Source organism: Schistocerca cancellata, chromosome 5 (genome assembly GCF_023864275.1).
Source record: "Schistocerca cancellata isolate TAMUIC-IGC-003103 chromosome 5, iqSchCanc2.1, whole genome shotgun sequence".
Classification (NCBI taxonomy): Eukaryota; Metazoa; Arthropoda; class Insecta; order Orthoptera; family Acrididae; genus Schistocerca; species Schistocerca cancellata.
This window is the reverse complement of record NC_064630.1, coordinates 198,399,269-198,420,699: the sequence shown is the minus strand read 5'-3', so window position 1 is coordinate 198,420,699 and position 21,431 is coordinate 198,399,269. Positions and strand designations below refer to the sequence as shown.

The 21,431-nt window shown below is 43.3% G+C and overlaps 1 non-coding gene across 1 annotated transcript; it reads right to left on the bottom strand.

The window, feature by feature from the left end:
- Window positions 1-7,041: 7,041 nt before the first annotated feature.
- Window positions 7,042-7,116, bottom strand: Trnas-cga (transfer RNA serine (anticodon CGA)). Its single transcript has one exon. It is a non-coding gene; the product is annotated as a tRNA-Ser (tRNA).
- Between the last annotated feature and the right edge of the window lie 14,315 nt (window positions 7,117-21,431).

Sequence of the window (21,431 nt, the reverse complement as noted above, 5' to 3'; positions counted from 1 at the left end):
TTTAAAAACAGTGCTCATAGCACGATCGTTATAACAAACTTTTCTAGCTGATGTATGGGGCCGAAATTAATTACGCACGAGTTGCGAAGAATATTGTTTCAGGTAACATACGTCAGTGTTGTGCGCGGCTGATATTCGGTGGTTTTAATGATCATTTTGCTGAAGATAACTGTTTCCATCATAATCCATAGTTGTATAGAATCCGTTGTATGAACTGTGGTTTAGTGACACTTACACAACTTACAGACAACACTTTAACACGACGTTAACTTGGAGTTCTTTAGCAACTTGATCAAATCTTTAGCCGGGAGAAAAATTATTTAGTAGTTACTCAATGTAATAAAATAAGATCATCATTTCCATTTACAAATTAGTTAAATACCAAACCACTGAATAACACAGCGAACGCCACAACGTCTCTAGTTCAATCAAGTACAAGTAAAATAAGAGTCCTGATGTGATGTTTAATGCGGATTCTGAATTATAACGTCTTTCTCTTGAGGTTGCCAGAGGTAAAATAAATCTGTTTGTGCCTCTTAAAAGTGAATGCCTGAACCCACGCATTGCACCTGTGATAGTTCGTTCCACCAGATCATTGTGGCCACATTTCCCAGCCCCAGGAGTGTGCTGTAACGGATGATGTTCTTAGCTTCAAAATTAGTCACAGTGGAAAAATGCGAGTCTATTAAATGGTTAAGTAGAAGCAAGCTTCTGACGCAGAGATTATGCTATTCTCATGTCAGCAGGATGTAAAGAATCTTCCAGGCATCATAGGTTCGATGTGAAGCCATTTTGATTTTTCACAAATTCAACAAATTTCTTAGTTCGAGAAAATCCACTGTGAAGTGTGAAGTTACCGGATAATTCGATTATTACTGTCATTATTACTATCATTTTATTCATACCGCTGCTGGAACACATGTGCTTGAAGATCCTTTAATGCCTTTTGTTCATTATAGAAGTAGTTTCCCAAGAACAGGTTCTTTCCCAGTCTACGGAATCATTTTCATGTTAATATCAAACATCAGCAATTACTCGTAGATTACATTAAAACTATAGTAATTGACGAAGACGTTACTTGATAACAAATCGCGCTGCCTTTCTTCATTTACTTGCGCCTAGAAATGGCTATCGAGTACTGACAAACCAAAAGGCAAGAGATCTTACTGCCTTCCGATATAGTCGCTGTCAGTTCTTCCACATGATTTGGTCGACATGACCTGTTTCAAATTGTGTATGAGAGACAATGTTTTAGAAAATCAATTGTTTTCCTTTGAAATAAGCAGAAATATTTTCATTCTAAGCTATCCAAGTACTAAATTTTCGCAATATTAGTTCAAATTTAATATTCGCTTCTATAATGTAGGAAAGTACTTCACAGTTGCAAAACTCGCATCCGACGCATTGACCTTACGGTTAGTCGCTGGCCATAAATTCTAGCTCAGAGTGACACCAGTTTAAGTAACTTAATGTAGCGAAGACTGTTTGCCACTGCTCTTTCTCACCGGAAAATACCCAATTCACTCATGTGGCTCCATAAGTACACTGTAACAGTAATTTATGTGTGAAATTTGTCAGTAAGCTATTGCCTCCCAACCCTTAAAATGCGGCAGAGTGCAGCCAGTAAAGGATTCACAAACCACGATTTAGTGCCGATAAGACGATTTCTTTAAACATTGTCGAAGCTGAGGGAATTTAGTTTCTTCTTAAACCGTCTTAAGCAGCAACGTTCACAGATATCTGAAATAGGAAAATGCTTATTATCCAGGTACGAAGGTTGTAAAACAAACTTCACACAGTTTGTGTCAGGTTGATCTTTTCGTATGATAACACTGCTTAAGTATTTTGTCTAAGAGGTATCACAAGTACTGTTCCTGTAGCTGTGGTAATCATTGGTTGAAAACGAGTTTAATACCAATGGGTACAGTACTGCTAAATATGCCAAATGATTATCAACCTAAGTCTGAGTTCATCCACAAACTGAGGCGTATTTATAATACTGAAGCTAGACTGTGTATCCTTGTCTTCCTTGAGTGGTCATTGGAAGGCGTTTACACACGTACACAGTACTATGAATACTTCGAACGCTATGGTTAACGTTGCTCTCATAAACTACTTTTGTTTTTTTAATTCTTCTGGGTCTTCAGCGTACAATATATGTTGTAGATAGAGTCTTAGACCAAAGAATTGACCGACGAGTCGTTCACGTAAGATGGACAATACAGTTGTGCTCCTCTCAGAATTTTATGTCCGGCCATATGCTCGATCTGGCAACATTCAGACTGCGGCACTTCCCAGAGGAAGACTTGACTGCAGTCTTAGTACATCGCTCTTGGCTACGACTGTAGTCTTGAGGTAAAACGCGAGACTAGCTAATAAGACGTCTGGCGATTGAAAGCACACGTCGACAATATTTTTAAAACCCCTTTCATCTCAGTGCTGAAGCTGTGAGTGTAATTCAAGCGAATCTACAATATACACTCCTGGAAATGGAAAAAATGTGTCAATAAAGTTTCCCCTTCCTGGGACAATGAATTCACGGTGTTCTTATTTCAATTTCCAGGAGTGTATTTACGAGATGACTGTAAGTTCAAGATGTTATTCCGAGCAGCTGGTGGAGAAAAATTCGGTTGCTGGCGTCTCTTTGTGTGCAGTCAACAACGATATGTATGGGGCTCTATTCCCAGTCAGCACTAAACTCTTCGTCATATTATTTCTAGTTCAAACATGTTCACATGTCGCTGCTGGTGCAACAAACCCATATTTAACGTTCGTTTTCTCTAGAATATATCAGCGATAGCTGCCGGGTTGGAGTCCTGGGAAGGAAAAAATTAATGTTTCGTCTCGTCATTTCAGTTAAAACATCTAGCTACTGCCCCGAAAATCCGATATGTCACAGTTGACTGTGCTTCGATATCAATCCGATTAGGTTCTGGGTTCGAATCCCTGTCCAACACAAAGCTTTACCTCACGGCATTTCAACTATGTTACTTGTGAAGAAGCAATATTTAACATCTCTCGTAGTTCGTTAACAGGGACAATAGATGCTGGGTGGAATTCGCATCCGTTAAAAATGTTTACGTTATGTAATGTAAAGTTGATATTTGCTAACTGATACTGTCTAAAATCGAGGTATATCACTCTCTGTATGCTTAATCAGGAATGACTGTTAGTTTCCGCCAGTCACGAAATATTTGCTTAGTCTGCATGACCTGGGTTTGAATCCATATGCAGAACGAGACGGTTCGTCGTGTCATTTGAAGTTCATATATATTCTCAACTAGCTGCTCGTGAATAACTAAAATTTTTAATGTCATTTTGTGTTAAATAATAAGTACGGTATGTTACTTTGAAGAGGAAATCATGAATACGACGAACTTACTACGCGCATTACCTATCTGACGTGATAATGAGAGTGGTAACATATCAGGTATGTCATTTATTGTAATAAATGTGAACTTACAAGCCTTAAGGACAGTGTTATATGTGATAAGGTGTTCCCTGATATTTGTAGCGTCGTGGTATTACATTACATCTTGAGTTACTGCGATACAGAGCAGTGTTTTCTAGTGGTGACTTGTCGGAACCATTTTCAATAGTCAAACGACTGTACCAAGGAGCGATTAGAGGACCTGCTAGACAGCTGCGTTATACCGGTTGCATGTGAATCAGGCGAAATGCAATTCAGGTCGTTCGGATACTTTTGAGCATGACTGTACCTCTAAATTATTCTTCTTCTCTTCGGCGATCACAGGCCCTGTAGGCCTAGCGCTGCATCAACAATCTGATTCCGTCTTCCTCTATCTTTCGCTGTGTCTCTCCAGCCTGTGGTGATTCCTAATGCTGCGACGTCCTTCTCTCTGTTATCTTTCCACCGTGTGTGAGGTCTGCCCGGTGGTCTTGTTGGTCGGAGATTGACCTCAAGTGTCTTCTTAGGAATTCTGTTGGCTTCTATTGTAGCCACATGCCCAGTTCATGAAATCTCTTACTTTTTAATTTCTGGACGACAGTGGATTGCTTCATTAACTGATAACTTTCAGCGTTCTTTCGAACTCTCCATATGTCATTCCCCAACACAGGTCCCCAAATTTTTCTCATCACTTTTCTTTCGAAAACATTCAGTTTTTCTCTTTCTTTCTTGGTAAGTATCGAGCTCTCCGGACCATACAGTACTACTGGGCAGATGACAGTGTTATATATCTCCATCTTAGTGGCACCTGACAAAGCTTTAGTTTTGAGTGGGCTGCTTAGAGCGTACAGACATTTAGATGCTGAGGCTGTTCTCTCAGTTATGCCCAGAGTTGTGATATTTTTACCGATAAAGCGTGATCCAAGGTATTCAAACTGATGATCTTTTCTAATCTCGAATGGTGGTCAGTTTCAAAGTGTGGATTTGGGTTTAAGACTCGACCTATTTCCATATGTTCTGTTTGTTCTTGGTTTATCAAAAGTCGCAATTTGCTAGCACTGTGCCTGAGAGATCTGTACATGTCCTTCATCTCTTCCTCTGTTTCACTGAGTAAGACTATATCATCTGCGTATGCGAGGAGTTTTACTTCACTGTGTTCGAATCGGAAACCATTGTATAACTGAAAATTACTCTGTCGAACCACTTCCTCTAATGCAAGGTTGAAATGAACACGTGATAGAGCATCTCCCTGTCGTTAGCCTGTTTTGATTGGGAAGTTGAGGGGTATGGATCCTCTGAAGTTCACTACTGCCTGTGAGCCGTTCATGAACAGTTGTATCATCCTAATGATTTTACTGCGTATCCTAAATTCTTTTAATGTACTGCGGAAGCTAGATGCTGTCACATGCTCGCTGGAAAGCACTGAACAGCAGTGGATGTTTTTGTTAAATTCCAAGTATTTCTCAAAGATCTGCCGTACAGTAAATGGATTATCGTTTGTGGAACTGTTTGGTCGAAATCCAGCCTTGTACTCTTGAACAATATTTGCTGTGTAGGGCTTAATTTTGTCGACAATGATCATTGACAGAACTTTGTATGTTATGTTCAGCAAACTGATTCCTCTGTAATTTCCACATTCCATTCCATTCCATTTGTTTTCTTTCTTGTATATGGGGTAAATTATCGTAGCAGTTTTCCAGTCTTCAGGTAGAGTTTGTTTTCCAGATTATTGTGACAAGGTTATAAATTTCTTTATGTAATTTGTCTCCACCTTCTTTTAATCTCTGTTGGTATCTGGTCCTCGCCGCAGTCTTTTTGCTTCTCAGCTTTTGAATGGTATGTACCGCTTCGTGTTCTGTGATGCTGTATTCGTTAGTATTACTGCTGTTATTCTCGACCATTGCGTAGTTGAAGGTTATGTGAGAATCAGTGCAATTTAGCATTTCTGAAAAATACTCTTTGCATCTTGCTAGAATATCTTCCAGCTGTGTTAGCATGTTACTTCTAAATAAACGCCGAAATTTTGTCGGTGAAGTTGGATTCACTCTGCATAGCACAGCTTCAGAGAATACTATGGGCGTTGCGTGATCGTTTAGCCTGTAGATATCTGCAAGCTAATCAAGTAAATTACCAATTGGATGTCCGCATGTCCCGATTTGCGGGTCATTTTTCTGACACTTGTGAATTAAATGCCACCTTCTAACAGTTAGATCCACACTTCTGTACAGTCATTGTAAATGTGTGAGCTGACATTCAACTGATTATTGTTGCAGTGCCAGGAAAACAGGAAGTCTGGATACTTGACATAGTGCTATTCTTTAAACTAATTTACGACAGCCTTTCCCATGAGTTCGTGCGTGTGCCTCAGATATAAATCCAATCTTGGGTTAAGGATTTACTGCATCTATCATGCCACTTATAAGTACCTTGGAATTCACTTAATTTGTAAGCGCACTTTTAGTAAAATGTTTACCAGTTTCAGTACATACCTGCACATTTAATTCTATATCTACATCCACACTCTGTAAATCCCTATGAAGTGCACGGTAAGAGTACTTCCCATTTTACCGTGTACCATGTATTCACGGGGACGAGTGACTGTTTAAGAGCCTCTGTGCGTGGTAATTAATTTTATCTCTCCTTCATGATCCCTACGGGGCAGATATGCAGGAGACTATAGTGTTATCCTAGGTTCCTCACTTTAAGCTCCTTCTTTAAACGTCCTTACGACTATCATCAACGGTTTGCTAGTTTAGATTCTTAATTATATCCGTGACATTCTCCGGTGGATCGAACAAATTTGTCGCCATTCGTGATACCCTTCTATTACACGGCCCAAACACGTTCACGTCATCGCAAGCCAAAAGCCTGAATAATCACTTTTTGCAGCGCTGATGTGCAAGAAGAGAGTCAGTGAGTCTGGAAGCTGCCGACAAGGATTTGCAGACATGTTGATTCCAGTGCAGTGATCTGCTGTATTACGTTTCACGGTTGAGGATTCATGACGCGAACGCCCGATCGAGGTGGTCCCACGAATTCTACATTGGGTTTAAACCTGGAGGGTCTGATGGCCAGAAGATTACAGTAAACTCATCGTGATGCTCCTCGAACCATGTATGTACTCTGCGAGCTGTGTGACACGTTGCCCTGTTCTGCTGGTAGGTGCCATCGCGTCGAAGGAAAAACAAACTGCATGTAGGAGTGGACACGGTCCCCAAGGACAGATGCATACTTCTGTTGAAACGTTCTGCCTTCCAGAAGGACGAGTTCGCCCCGGGAATGCCACAAAAACATAACGTTCCCTTGAAACTTCCTGGCAGATTAAAACTGTGTGCCCGACCGAGACTCGAACTCGGGACCTTTGCCTTTCGCGGGCAAGTGCTCTACCAACTGAGCTACCGAAGCACGACTCACGTCCGGTACTCACAGCTTTACTTCTGCCAGTACCTCGTCTCCTACCTTCCAAACTTTACAGAAGCTCTCCTGCGAACCTTGCAGAACTAGCACTCCTGAAAGAAAGGATATTGCGGAGACGTGGCTTAGCCACAGCCTGGGGGATGTTTCCAGAATGAGATTTTCACTCTGCAGCGGAGTGTGCGCTGATATGAAACTTCCTGGCAGATTAAAACTGTGTGCCCGACCGAGACTCGAACTCGGGACCTTTGCCTTTCGCGGGCAAGTGCTCTACCAACTGAGCTATCGAAGCACGACTCACGTCCGGTACTCACAGCTTTACTTCTGCCAGTACCTCGTCTCCTACCTTCCAAACTTTACAGAAGCTCTCCTGCGAACCTTGCAGAACTAGCACTCCTGAAAGAAAGGATATTGCGGAGACATGGCTTAGCCACAGCCTGGGGAGTACCGGACGTGAGTCGTGCTTCGGTAGCTCAGTTGGTAGAGCACTTGCCCGCGAAAGGCAAAGGTCCCGAGTTCGAGTCTTGGTCGGGCAAACAGTTTTAATCTGCCAGGAAGTTTCATATCAGCGCACACTCCGCTGCAGAGTGAAAATCTCATTCTGGATAACGTTCCCTTCATTCGTGTGGACCATACCGACGATTATTGCAGGTCCGTAAATACCAAAGCCCTTCTGGAGCATAAAACGTGATTCATCTGAAAAGGCCACCTGTCGCTGCATAGTGGGCGTCAAGCTGCGGTACTGACGTGCAAATTCCAGCCTTCGTCGCCGAAGAACAGCAGTGAGTATGGGTACACGAACAAGGCGCCTGCTGCGGAGGTCTACATGCAGCAACGTTCGCTGAATGGTCGTTGAGGAGACACTGTTGGTGGCCCCTTGTTTCCTCTGTGCGGTCAGTTGCTCAACGGTTGCACGTCTATTCGCCCGTACTTATCTCTGCATATCTGCAGCCGTCGTTCACCTCTACTATCTATGACCTTGTCGCACCACTGTTGCCTTGGCGCTAGGTTTAGGTAGCCATTGTTCCATGCGTGGTATACTTTAACCACGGCAGCACCCAAACAGTTTATAAACTAAGCAATTTCGATAACGCTTCCACCCTTGGTCTGAAAGCCAATGATCATGCCCTTTTGGATATCAGATAACTCGCTTTCTCGCTTCCCACGCACGGGTACCCGGGTTCGATTCCCGGCGGGGTCAGGGATTTTCTCTGCCTCGTGATGGCTGGGTGTTGTGTGCTGTCCTTAGGTTAGTTAGGTTTAAGTAGTTCTAAGTTCTAGGGGACTTATGACCACAGCAGTTGAGTCCCATAGTGCTCAGAGCCATTTGAACCATTTTTTTAACTCGCTTTGTTTCCGCATTATGGCATCAACTGTGCTGTTTTCCACATCCACCCGACACTCTTTATACACCCGCCATTTCTACGTTGCCACGTGTCGTTTGTGAGTGTTCCGATTAATGTGACTGAACCATGTATATGACGAATACCCTCTCTTCGACCTCTTTCTATTGGGTTGCACGCTCTTTATTTATACGCTAGAACGGGTCATACAACTGTTTCGCAAGCATTCTCCTTTGGAGATTGACAATTAGCGCGTTTACCCAGTATGCTACAAATGAACCGAAGTCTGCCACTTGCGTTACATGCAACTGAATGATCATTCCAGTTTCCATGGGTTGACTAATTGCAGCTGTGACTCACAGGCATTGTTGTAACAAGATTATTTTTGTTTTTCAGTTTTGTGAAATACACGACCCAGTTGTAATGATTGCCATTGTGAAGTGGATACCTAGGCCTACGATCACGAGTCCTCTCTTCACAATCTTTCGTCGTCGATCAAGATCACATGCCTCCAGAAATTAACAAGGATGCAATTTTGTCGAAGAAAGACATAGCTGGAGATGAGGGCTATTACGTGGTGCAAATTAGTGATCGTGTACAACTGCAACCATCCAGAAATTGCTTCCGTTTTACTTTACTGAAAAAGCACCGTTATTGGTGTGAGTGTTTCGTATCGAGCAACTTAACCTCTTACCCGTGTTTACATTCCGCGCTGACCAGTTGCAGCTGTAGCGGCGCATCGAAAGCTAAGTACTAATTAATTGTTTGTGTATAGTAGTTTATTTAGGAACTTTAGTAGTCTTCAACCAGTGTTCTTGGTGTTTTCCGGTGAAATTACTTCAGAAGAAATTTTTGCGAACTGCTTTCTGTTTCGTTACTGTCGTTAGGCGTTTGATTTTCCTTCTGTGTTAGTATTTTGTTATATTCTCATTTGTTGTTGATTAATACTGTCAATAATAGTAGTTACTTTCCTTGTGGAGCAAGTTTGTGATTATTGTAGTTAGTTTTTAACATCTTCTTATTGTAGTAGCGGAACTTAGATAAAGTTGTTTTCTTGTTTCAATAACTGTAAAATTTTACCATGAGTGAGAAGTGTGGGCTTTGCCGTAGGTTCGTGAGTAGTGGATTGCGGTGTGAGACTTGTTCGAAGTATTTTCACTGGGGGGAATGCAGTGGGGAAGCCAGTGGGCATTCTGGTGAGATCCTCTCCTGGAACTGCAGGTTATGTAGCAAGAGTAAATTGATAGAGGTGCAGGAGCGTAAGATCTGTGCCCTTCAGGTGCAGTTGAAAAACGCACAGGAGGAGCTAGATAGGATGAGGAGGGAAAAGGGGGTTGGGGAATGGGAACTGGCTGTTGGCAAGAGATCTGCTAGGAGAAGGAGATTTTCAGATAGTTTTACTATTGGTGTTTGTAATAGATTTGACCAACTGTCAGAGTCTAGTGGAGAGGAATCTCTAGTAGCTGTAGATGTAGGAAGTATGCAGCAGACCTCAGCAGTTACGGTGGCTAGGACAGTTGCAAAGTCTAAGAAAAAGAAGAAGGTTCTGCTGTTAGGTAGTTCTCATGGTAGAGGTGTAGGGCAGCAGTTGCAGGAAGTTTTGGGGAGTGAGTACCAGGTCACCAGCATTGTGAAGCCTAATGCAGGATTGGCTCAGGTGACTTTTAACATAGGGGGGTTATGTAGGGATTTTACAAAAGAGGATCAGGTAGTGATTGTGGGTGGGGCTAGTAATAGTATTGATAGGGATGGGGAGTATGACATAGATGGTGACCTGTAAAAGATAGCCACTCAGACTGGCAACACGAATGTGCATTTCGTGGAACTGTTTCAGCGTCACGATCAGCCTCATCTTAATACAGCCGTCAGGCGTAATAACATGAGACTTTGGGGTGCGCTAATGACAGAAGGCATGAGTCACATTTCAGTGGTGTCGGTGGAGTCTTATCAGCAGGACGGGTTTCACTAGACATGGCCTGCACCTCAACAGGTATGGAAAGGGGAGGCTGGCAAAGCTTATAGGTGACAGCATAGGTGGGGGTGGTGGGATCACTCATGGGAAAATTCCGGTAGTTGTGGGTGTTAGAGCTGTACCTTTTTTAGATTGAAGTCAGCTGACAGGTATTCCTGCTTAAGGGAAGTCTCTCTAACAAAGAAACCACTTTCGACAAAGCTTAGGTATCCGATAAATGAGGGAATTAGTATATTTCATCAAAACATACAAGGCATTAGAGATAAAGTTAGTGAACTACTTATAGATGTTGACTCTGAAATTATTGGTATATCTGAACACTTCTTAAATAAGGAGATAATTCAGAGGCTTCCATTACCAGGATACAGGTTGGCTGGCAGCTTTTCTAGGAGCTCTTTGCGGTGTGGGGGAGTAGCCATGTATGTGAAAAACGGTATCCCATTTGACTCAATTGATGTTTCAAAGTACTGCACTGAAAAGGTGTTTGAATGTTGTGCAGGTGTGGTTAAATTTAGTGGAGTTAAACTTCTTACTGTTGTTATTTATAGATCCCCAGACTCCGATTTCACAACATTTTTGCTAAAGCTAGAGGAGGTTCTTGGTTCACTTTATAGGAAATACAAAAAGTTAGTTATATGTGGTGACTTCAATATAAATTGTATAAGTGATTGTGCAAGGAAAAGGATGCTGGTAGACCTCCTTAATTCATATAATCTTATGCAAACCGTATTCTTTCCAACGAGAGTGCAAGGGAATAGTAGAACAACCATAGACAATATTTTTGTTCATTCGTCATTACTAGAAGGGCATTCTGTTAGCAAAATGGTGAATGGCCTTTCAGATCATGATGCACAAATTTTAAGTCTAAAAGATTTTTGTGCTGCAACACAGGTTAAATATAGTTACCAACTTTTTAGGAAAGCTGATCCAGTTGCTGTAGAGACTTTTGTAAACCTTATCAAGGAACAAGAGTGGCAAGATGTTTATAGTGCTGATACAGTAGACGATAAATATAATACTTTCCTCAAGACTTTTCTCGTGCTCTTTGAAAGTTGCTTTCCGTTAGAACGTTCAAAACAGGGTACTAGCACAAACAGGCAGCCTGGGTGGCGGACTAAAGGTATAAGAATATCTTGTAGAACAAAGTGGCAAATCATATCAAAACGTTAGAAACAGTCACAATCTAAATGCAATAGCCCATTACAAACAGTATTGTAAGGTGCTTATAAAAATTATTAGGAAGGCAAAAAGTATGTGGTATGCAGATAGAATAGCTAAGTCTCAGGATAAAATTAAAACCATATGGTCAGTCGTAAAGGAAGTGGCTGGTCTGCAGAGACAGGTCGAGGACATAGAATCAGTGCGTAGTGGGAATGTCCGTGTTACTGATAAGTCGCATATATGTACAGTATTTAATAATCACTTTCTGAATATAGCAGGTGAACTAAATAGAAACCTAGTCCCAACAGGGAATCATATAGCGCTCGTAGGAAAAAGTGTTCCGAGACTGTTACCTGAAATGCTCCTCCATGATACTGACAAGAGGGAGATTGAGTTAATAATTAAATCACTAAAGACCAAGAACTCTCATGGATATGACGGGGTATCTAGCAGAATACTGAAGTATTGTTCCATGTGTGTTAGCTCAGTACTTAGCCATATCTGTAACTTTTCCTTTAGGAGTGGTCGGTTTCCTGACCGATTAAAGTACTCGGTAGTGAAGCCACTTTATAAAAAGGGAGACAGGGATAATGTTGATAATTGTAGACCTATTTCTATGTCATCGGTGTTTGCTAAAGATATCGAGAGGGTTGTATATACAAGGTTACTGCAGCATTTAAATTCACATAATTTGCTGTCAAATGTACAGTTTGGTTTTAGAAATGGCTTAACAACTGAAAATGCTATAGTCTCTTTTCTCTGTGAGGTTTTGGAATGTATACCGCAGGGACAGGCTGGACAGTGAAGGGGGAGACGTGTTTATAGCGATAAGAAGTGCAATAGTATCGAAGGAAATTGACGGAGATCCGAAATGTGAAATGATTTGGGTGAAGGTCACGGTTAAAGCAGGCTCAGACATGGTAATTGGATGTGTGTATAGGCCCCCTGGCTCAGCAGCTGTTGTGGCTCAGCACCTGAAGGATAATTTGGAAAATATTTCGAGTAGATTTCACCACCATGTTATAGTTCTGGGTGGAGATTTTAATTTGCCGGATATAGACTGGGAGACTCAAACGTTCATAACGGGTGGCAGGGACAAAGAATCCAGTGAAATTTTTTTAAGTGCTTTATCTGAAAACTACCTTGAGCAGTTAAACAGAGAACCGACTCGTGGCGATAACATATTAGACCTTCTGGTGACAAACAGACCCGAACTATTTGAAAAAGTTAACGCAGAACAGGGAATCAGCGATCATAAAGCGGTTACGGCATCGATGATTTCAGCCGTAAATAGGAATATTAAAAAGGGTAGGAAGATTTTTCTGTTTAGAAAAAGTGACAAAAAGCAGATTTCAGAGTACCTGTTGGCTCAACACAAAAGTTTTGTCTCAAGTACGGATAGTGTTGAGGATCAGTGGACGAAGTTCAAAACCGTCGTACATTATGCGTTAGATGAGTATGTGCCAAGCAAGATCGTAAGAGATGGAAAAGAGCCACCGTGGTACAACAACCGAGTTAGAAAACTGCTGCGGAAGCAAAGGGAACTTCACAGCAAACATAAACATAGCCAAAGCCTTGCAGACAAACAAAAATTACGCGAAGCGAAATGTAGTATGAGGAGGGCTATGCGAGAGGCGTTCAATGAATTCGAAAGTAAAGTACTATGTACTGACTTGGCAGAAAATCCTAAGAAATTTTGGTCTTATGTCAAAGCGATAGATGGATCAAAACAAAATGTCCAGACACTCTGTGACCAAAATGGTACTGAAACAGAGGATGACAGACTAAAGGCCGAAATACTAAATGTCTTTTTCCAAAGTTGTTTCACAGAGGAAGATTGCACTGTAGTTCCTTCTCTAGATTGTCGCACAGATGACAAAATGGTAGATATCGAAATAGACGACAGAGGGATAGAGAAACAATTAAAATCGCTCAAAAGAGGAAAGGCCTCTGGACCTGATGGGATACCAGTTCAATTTTACACAGAGTACGCGAATGAACTTGCCCCCCTTCTTGCAGCGGTGTACCGTAGGTCTCTAGAAGAGCGTAGCGTTCCAAAGGATTGGAAAAAGGCACAGGTCATCCCCGTTTTCAAGAAGGGACGTCGAACTGATGTGCAGAACTATAGACCTATATCTCTAACGTCGATCAGTTGTAGAATTTTGGAACACGTATTGTGTTCGAGTATAATGACTTTTCTGGAGACTAGAAATCTACTCTGTAGGAATCAGCATGGGTTTCGAAAAAGACGGTCATGTGAAACCCAGCTCGCGCTATTCGTCCACGAGACTCAGAGGGCCATAGACACGGGTTCCCAGGTAGATGCCGTGTTTCTTGACTTCCGCAAGGCGTTCGATACAGTTCCCCACAGTCGTTTAATGAACAAAGTAAGAGCATATGGACTATCAGACCAATTGTGTGATTGGATTGAGGAGTTCCTAGATAACAGGACGCAGCATGTCATTCTCAATGGAGAGAAGTCTTCCGAAGTAAGAGTGATTTCAGGTGTGCCGCAGGGGAGTTTCATAGGACCGTTGCTATTCACAATATACACTCCTGGAAATGGAAAAAAGAACACATTGACACCGGTGTGTCAGACCCACCATACTTGCTCCGGACACTGCGAGAGGGCTGTACAAGCAATGATCACACGCACGGCACAGCGGACACACCAGGAACCGCGGTGTTGGCCGTCGAATGGCGCTAGCTGCGCAGCATTTGTGCACCGCCGCCGTCAGTGTCAGCCAGTTTGCCGTGGCATACGGAGCTCCATCGCAATCTTTAACACTGGTAGCATGCCACGACAGCGTGGACGTGAACCGTATGTGCAGTTGACGGACTTTGAGCGAGGGCGTATAGTGGGCATGCGGGAGGCCGGGTGGACGTACCGCCGAATTGCTCAACACGTGGGGCGTGAGGTCTCCACAGTACATCGATGTTGTCGCCAGTGGTCGGCGGAAGGTGCACGTGCCCGTCGACCTGGGACCGGACCGCAGCGACGCACGGATGCACGCCAAGACCGTAGGATCATACGTAGGGGACCGCACCGCCACTTCTCAGCAAATTAGGGACACTGTTGCTCCTGGGGTATCGGCGAGGACCATTCGCAACCGTCTCCATGAAGCTGGGCTACGGTCCCGCACACCGTTAGGCCGTCTTCCGCTCACGCCCCAACATCGTGCAGTCCGCCTCCAGTGGTGTCGCGACAGGCGTGAATCGAGGGACGAATGGAGACGTGTCGTCTTCAGCGATGAGAGTCGCTTCTGCCTTGGTGCCAATGATGGTCGTATGCGTGTTTGGCGCCGTGCAGGTGAGCGCCACAATCAGGACTGCATACGACCGAGGCACACAGGGCCAACACTCGGCATCATGGTGTGGGGAGCGATCTCCTACACTGGCCGTACACCACTGGTGATCGTCGAGGGGACACTGAATAGTGCACGGTACATCCAAACCGTCATCGAACCCATCGTTCTACCATTCCTAGACCGGCAAGGGAACTTGCTGTTCCAACAGGACAATGCACGTCCGCATGTATCCCGTGCCACCCAACGTGCTCTAGAAGGTGTAAGTCAACTACCCTGGCCAGCAAGATCTCCGGATCTGTCCCCCATTGAGCATGTTTGGGACTGGATGAAGCGTCGTCTCACGCGGTCTCCACGTCCAGCACGAACGCTGGTCCAACTGAGGCGCCAGGTGGAAATGGCATGGCAAGCCGTTCCACAGGACTACATCCAGCATCTCTACGATCGCCTCCATGGGAGAATAGCAACCTGCATTGCTGCGAAAGGTGGATATACACTGTACTAGTGCCGACATTGTGCATGCTCTGTTGCCTGTGTCTATGTGCCTGTGGTTCTGTCAGTGTGATCATGTGATGTATCTGACCCCAGGAATGTGTCAATAAAGTTTCCCCTTCCTGGGACAATGAATTCACGGTGTTCTTATTTCAATTTCCAGGAGTGTACATAAATGACCTGGTGCATGACATCGGAAGTTCACTGAGGCTTTTTGCAGATGATGCTGTGGTGTATCGAGAGGTTTTAACAATGGAAAATTGTACTGAAATGCAGAAGGATCTGCAGCGAATTGACGCATGGTGCAGGGAATGGCAATTGAATCTCAATGTAGACAAGTGTAATGTGCTGCGAATACACAGAAAGATAGATCCTTTATCATTTAGCTACAAAATAGCAGGTCAGCAACTGGAAGCAGTTAGTACCATAAATTATCTGGGAGTACGCATTAGGAGTGATTTAAAATGGAATGATCATATAATGTTGATCGTCGGTAAAGCAGATGCCAGACTGAGATTCATTGGAAGAATCCTAAGGAAATGCAATCCGAAAACAAAGGAAGTAGGTTACAGTACGCTTGTTCGCCCACTGCTTGAATACTGCTCAGCAGTGTGGGATCCGTACCAGATAGGGTTGATTGAAGATAAGAGAAGATCCAACGGAGAGCAGCGCGCTTCGTTACAGGATCATTTAGTAATCGCGAAAGCGTTACGGAGATGATAGATAAACTCCAGTGGAAGACTCTGCAGGAGAGACGCTCAGTAGCTCGGTACGGGCTTTTGTCAAAGTTTCGAGAACATACCTTCACCGAAGAGTCAAGCAGTATATTTCTCCCTCCTACGTATATCTCGCGAAGAGACCATGAGGATAAAATCAGAGAGATTAGATCCCACACAGAGGCATACCGACAATCCTTCTTTCCACGAACAATATGAGACTGGAATAGAAGGGAGAACCGATAGAGGTACTCAAGGTACCCTCCGCCACACACCGTCAGGTGGCTTGCGGAGTATGGATGTAGATGTAGATGTAGATAGATGTAGATTAAATAAAAGGTTGCGAACGTTAGGTGTTTTCTTTGATTTAACGAAGGCTTTTGACTGTGTTGACCACAAAATATTACTGCAGAAGTTGGAACATATGGAGTAAGGGGAGTAGCTTACAATTGGTTCGCCTCTTACTTTAAGAACAGAAAGCAGAAGTTAATTCTCCGCAATATTGAGAGTGGTAATGATGTTCAGTCCCAATGGGGCACTGTTAAATGGGGCGTTCCCCAAGGATCGGTGCTGGGGCCACTGCTGTTTCTTATTTATATAAATGATATGCCTTCTAGTATTACAGGTGATTCAAAAATATTTCTGTTTGCTGATGACACCAGCTTGGTAGTGAAGGATCTTGTGTGTAATATTGACACATTATCAAATAATGTAGTTCATGAAATAAGTTCGTGGCTTGTGGAAAATAATTTGATGCTAAATCACAGTAAGACTCAGTTTTTACAGTTTCTAACTCACAATTCAACAAGAACTGATATTTTAATCAGACAGAATGGGCATGTTATAAGCGAGACGGAACAGTTCAAGATCCTAGGCGTACGGATAGATAGTAAGCTGTTGTGGAAAGCCCATGTTCAGGATCTTGTTCAGAAACTAAATGCCGCTTTATTTACCATTAGAACAGTATCTGAAATAAGTGACATTTCAACACGAAAAGTAGTCTACTTCGCATATTTTCATACGCTTATGTCATATGGTATAATTTTTTGGGGTAATTCTTCTGATTCAAAAAGGGTATTTTTGCCTCAAAAACGGGCTGTTCGAGCTATGTGTGGTGTAAGTTCGAGAACCTCTTGTCGACCCCTGTTCAATAGTCTGGGAATTCTGACATTGCCCTCACAGTATATATTTTCTTTAATGTCGTTTGCTGTTAGCAATATTAGCTTATTCCCAAGAGTTAGCAGTTAATACTAGGCAGAAATCAAATCTGCATGTGGAATGCACTTCCTTGACTCTTGTGCAGAAAGGAGTGCAGTATTCTGCTGCATCCATTTTCAATAAGCTACCACAAGAACTCAAAAATCTTAGCAGTAGCCCAAACTCTTTTAAGTCTAAACTGAAGAGTTTCCTCATGGCTCACTCCTTCTATTCTGTCGAGGAGCTCCTGGAAGAGCTAAAAAATTAAGCAAATTCCAGTGTTACATTCTCGATTTCTTTATTTAAACTAATGACGTGTCGCCTGAATATGTTTCTTATATTTCATTTTATCTGTTTCTACAATCGTGTTATAATTTCATGTATTGACTCGTTCCATGACCATGGAGACTTCTCCTTAATGTGGTCCCACGGAACAATAAGTAAATAAATAAATAAATAAATTGGTCTCGAATTGATACAGTACTTCATCAAAAAGTTTGCATACGTTCATTAAAATACATTTCACTTGTGTTTACAGGTGTGTTACCGTAAGGTAAACAATGGTTCACAGTTAGAAATGTTAGTTAATTTAGAGAGATCCGCTTCAGTGAAGTGTGCTCTCTAGACCTCCAGTGTCGCCCTCCACTAAGTCGTGGTTGGCGTTCATACCATGCGGCTTCCCGGCGGTGGACAGTTTCCACCAAGAAGCAGTGATTTGGAGCCCTAGCATTGACTTGCCCGACCGCATGTTATGCGTTAAAAAAATACAATAATTTCATACACCTGAACATGGTATTTTAGTGGCAGCTGCAGATGTGCTACATACCAAATCTTAAGTTAGAAAAGAGTAGTAATAACCGTTGCGCTACAGATATATGTTAGAAAGCAACTTACGTGAAATGTCCGACTGAAACATTTGTTTTCACAATTTTTCTCCAACGAATTATACTCATGTTTCTGTAGGTATTTTCGCGCACGCACACACACACACACACACACACACACACACACACACACACACACACACACACACACACCACACACACAGGCGCACTTGTGCATTTGGTTTTATTATTAAATGCTTTCGTTGCGCCACAAAACAAATTATCAATATGTACCACATGTTATGACCTACGTATAATACATTAAAACAAAGACAGAGTGGTTACAGACTAAATTAGTGTCTGAGATGCTGCGATACAGTGATACATGACAAAGATATGACATGTAGGGAAAAGGAGGTATATATTACTGTTATGTTAGACTGAAAATGTATTTTACACTAAATATAGGGCTCTAAATACCATATACATAAAAAAAAGTTAAGCATCACATCGGTTCCGAGACTTCTGGAACCTGTACAGAAAATTGGAATAGAGATCAACATAAACATCATTTCCGCCCCTTTTATTGGTCATGAATACCACATATTGCATGTTGTACAATCATACAGCGAGAACGTAGGTGGTGGTCCAGATTCGCTGTGCACACCGATATCTCTAATACCCAGTAGCACGTCCTCTTGCATTGATGCGTGCCTGTATTCGTCGTGGCATACTATCCACAAGTTCATCAAGGCACTGTTGGTCCAGATTGTACCACGCCTCAACAGCGATTCGGCGTAGATACCTCGAAGTGGTTGGTGGGTCACGTCGTCCATAAACAGCCCTTTTCAATCTGTCCCAGGCATGTTCGATAGGGTTCATGTCTGGAGAACGTGCTATCCATTCTAGTCGAGCGATGTCGTTATCCTGAAGGAAGTCATTCACAAGATGTGCACGATGGGAGCGCGAATAGTCGTCCAAGAAGACGAATGATTCGCCAATATGCTGCCGATATGGTTGCACTAAGGGGAGGAGGATGGCGTTCACGCATCGTACAGAAGTTACGGTGCCCTCCATGACCACCAGTGGCAAACGTCGGCCCCACATAATGCCACCCCAAAACAGCAGGAAACCTCCACCTTGCTGCACTCGCTGGACAGTGTGTCTAAGGCGTTCAACCCGACCGGGTTACCTCCAAACACGTATCCGAAGATTGTCTAGCTGAAGGCATATGCAACACCCATCTGTGAAGAGAACGTGATGCCAGTTCTGAGAGATCCATTCGGCATTTTCTGGGCCCATCTGTACCGTGCTGCATGGTGTCATGGTTGCAAAGATGGACCTCGTCATGGACGTCGGGAGTGAAGTTGCGCATCATGCAGCCTATTGCACACAGTTTGAGTCCTGTGGCTGCACGAAAAGCATTATTCAACATGGTGGCTTTGCTGTCAGGGTTCCTCCGAACCATAATCCGTAGGTAGCGGTCATCCACTGCAGTAACAGCCCTTGGGCGACCTGAGCGAGGCATGTCATCGACAGTGTCTGTCTCTCTGTATCTCCTCTATGTCCGAACAACATCGCTTTGGTTTACTCCGAGACGTCTGGACACTTCCCTTGTTGCGTACCTTTCCTAGCACAAAGGAATAATGTGGACGAGATCGAGCTACCGTATTGACCGTCTAGGTATGGTTGAACTACAGACAACACGAGCAGTGTACCTCCATCCTGATGGAATGACTGGAACTGATCGGCTGTCGGACCCTCTCCGTCTAATAGGGGCTGATCATGCATGATTGTTTACATCTTTGGGAGGATTTAGTGACATCTGTGAACAGTCAAAAAAATGGTTCAAATGGTTCTGAGCACTATGGGACTCAACTGCTGAGGTCATTAGTCCCCTAGAACTTAGAACTAGTTAAACCTAACTAACCTAAGTACATCACAAACATCCATGCCCGAGGCAGGATTCGAACCTGCGACCGTAGCGGTCTTGCGGTTCCAGGCTGCAGAGCCTTTAACCGCACGGCCACTTCCGCCGGCTGTGAACAGTCAAAGGGACAATGTCTGTGATACAATATCCACAGTCAACGTCTATCTTCAGGAGTTCTGCGAACCAGGGTGATGCAAACTTTTTTTTATGTGTGTATAATAAATTATAACAAAAAGTAATCCATGATGTATTTGTTCCAAGGCCACCTACAGTAAATCAGAAATACGGTATAGAAGCTCAAATGTGATTCGTGCCCAAAATTCTTCATCGGTCAGAAAGGTAAAAGTTTGAGATTAGATACAAAGAACACTTCGATGCCTTCAGAATTGGCAACTTAAGCAAACCTACATTTTTAGCTCACATTGCTGAAGCAAACCATTCACAGAAACATATTGAGAACAACATGAAAATATTACACTTGGCAGAAAATGGGGCCACTATCGATCTGTTAGAAAAATGGAACTACACACATACAAAAATAGCTTTCCTGACAAAATACTTAATGAGCAGATTTCGCTGACAAGTACTCCATCCCTGACAAACTTCCAGAATGTACTTTCCGCTCTCCAATATAAATAATATTTATCCACCTACCGGTAGATCAACTAATATACACTACTGGCCATTAAAATTGCTACACCATGAAGATGACGTGCTACAGACAAGAAATTTAACCGACAGGAAGAAGATGCTGTGATATGCAAATGATTATCTTTTCACAGCATTCACACAAGGTTGGCACCGGTGACGACACCTACAACGTGCATATATGAGGAAAGTTTCCAACCGATTTGTCATACACAAACAGCAGTTAACCGGCGTTGCCTGGTGAGACGTTGCTGTGATGCCTCATGTAAGGAGGAGAAATGCGTACCATCACCTTTCCGACTTTGATAAAGCTCGGATTGTAGCCTATCGCGACTGCGGTTTATCGTTTCGCGACATTGCTGCTCGCGTTGGTCGAGATCCAATGACTGTTAGCAGAATATGGAATCGGTGGGTGCAGGGGGGTAATACGGAACGCCGTGCTGGATCCCAACGGCCTAGTATCACTAGCAGTCGAGATGACAGGCATCTTATCCGCATGGCTGTAACGGATCGTGCAGCCACGTCTCGATCCCTGAGTCAACAGAAGGGGACGTTTGGAAGACAACAACCATCTGCACGAACAGTTCGACGACGTTTGCAGCAGTATGGACTATCAGCTCGGAGACCATGGCTGCGGTTACCCTTGACGCTGCATCACACACAGGAGCGCCTGCGATAGTGTGTTCAACGTCGAACCTGGGTGCACGAATGGCAAAACGTCATTTTTTCGGATGAATCCAGTTTCTGTTTACAGCATCATGATGGTCGCATCCGTGTTTGGCGACATCGCGGTGAACTCACATTGGAAGAGTGTATTCGTCATCGCCAAACTGGCGTATCACCCGGCGTGATGGTATGGGGTGCCATTGGTTACACGTCTCGGTCACCTCTTGTTCGCATTGACGGCACTTTGAACAGTGGACGTTCATTTCAGATGCGTTACGGCCCGTGGCTCTACCCTTCATTCGATCCCTGCAGGATCGATTTCAGCAGGATAATGCACTACCGCATGTTGCAGGT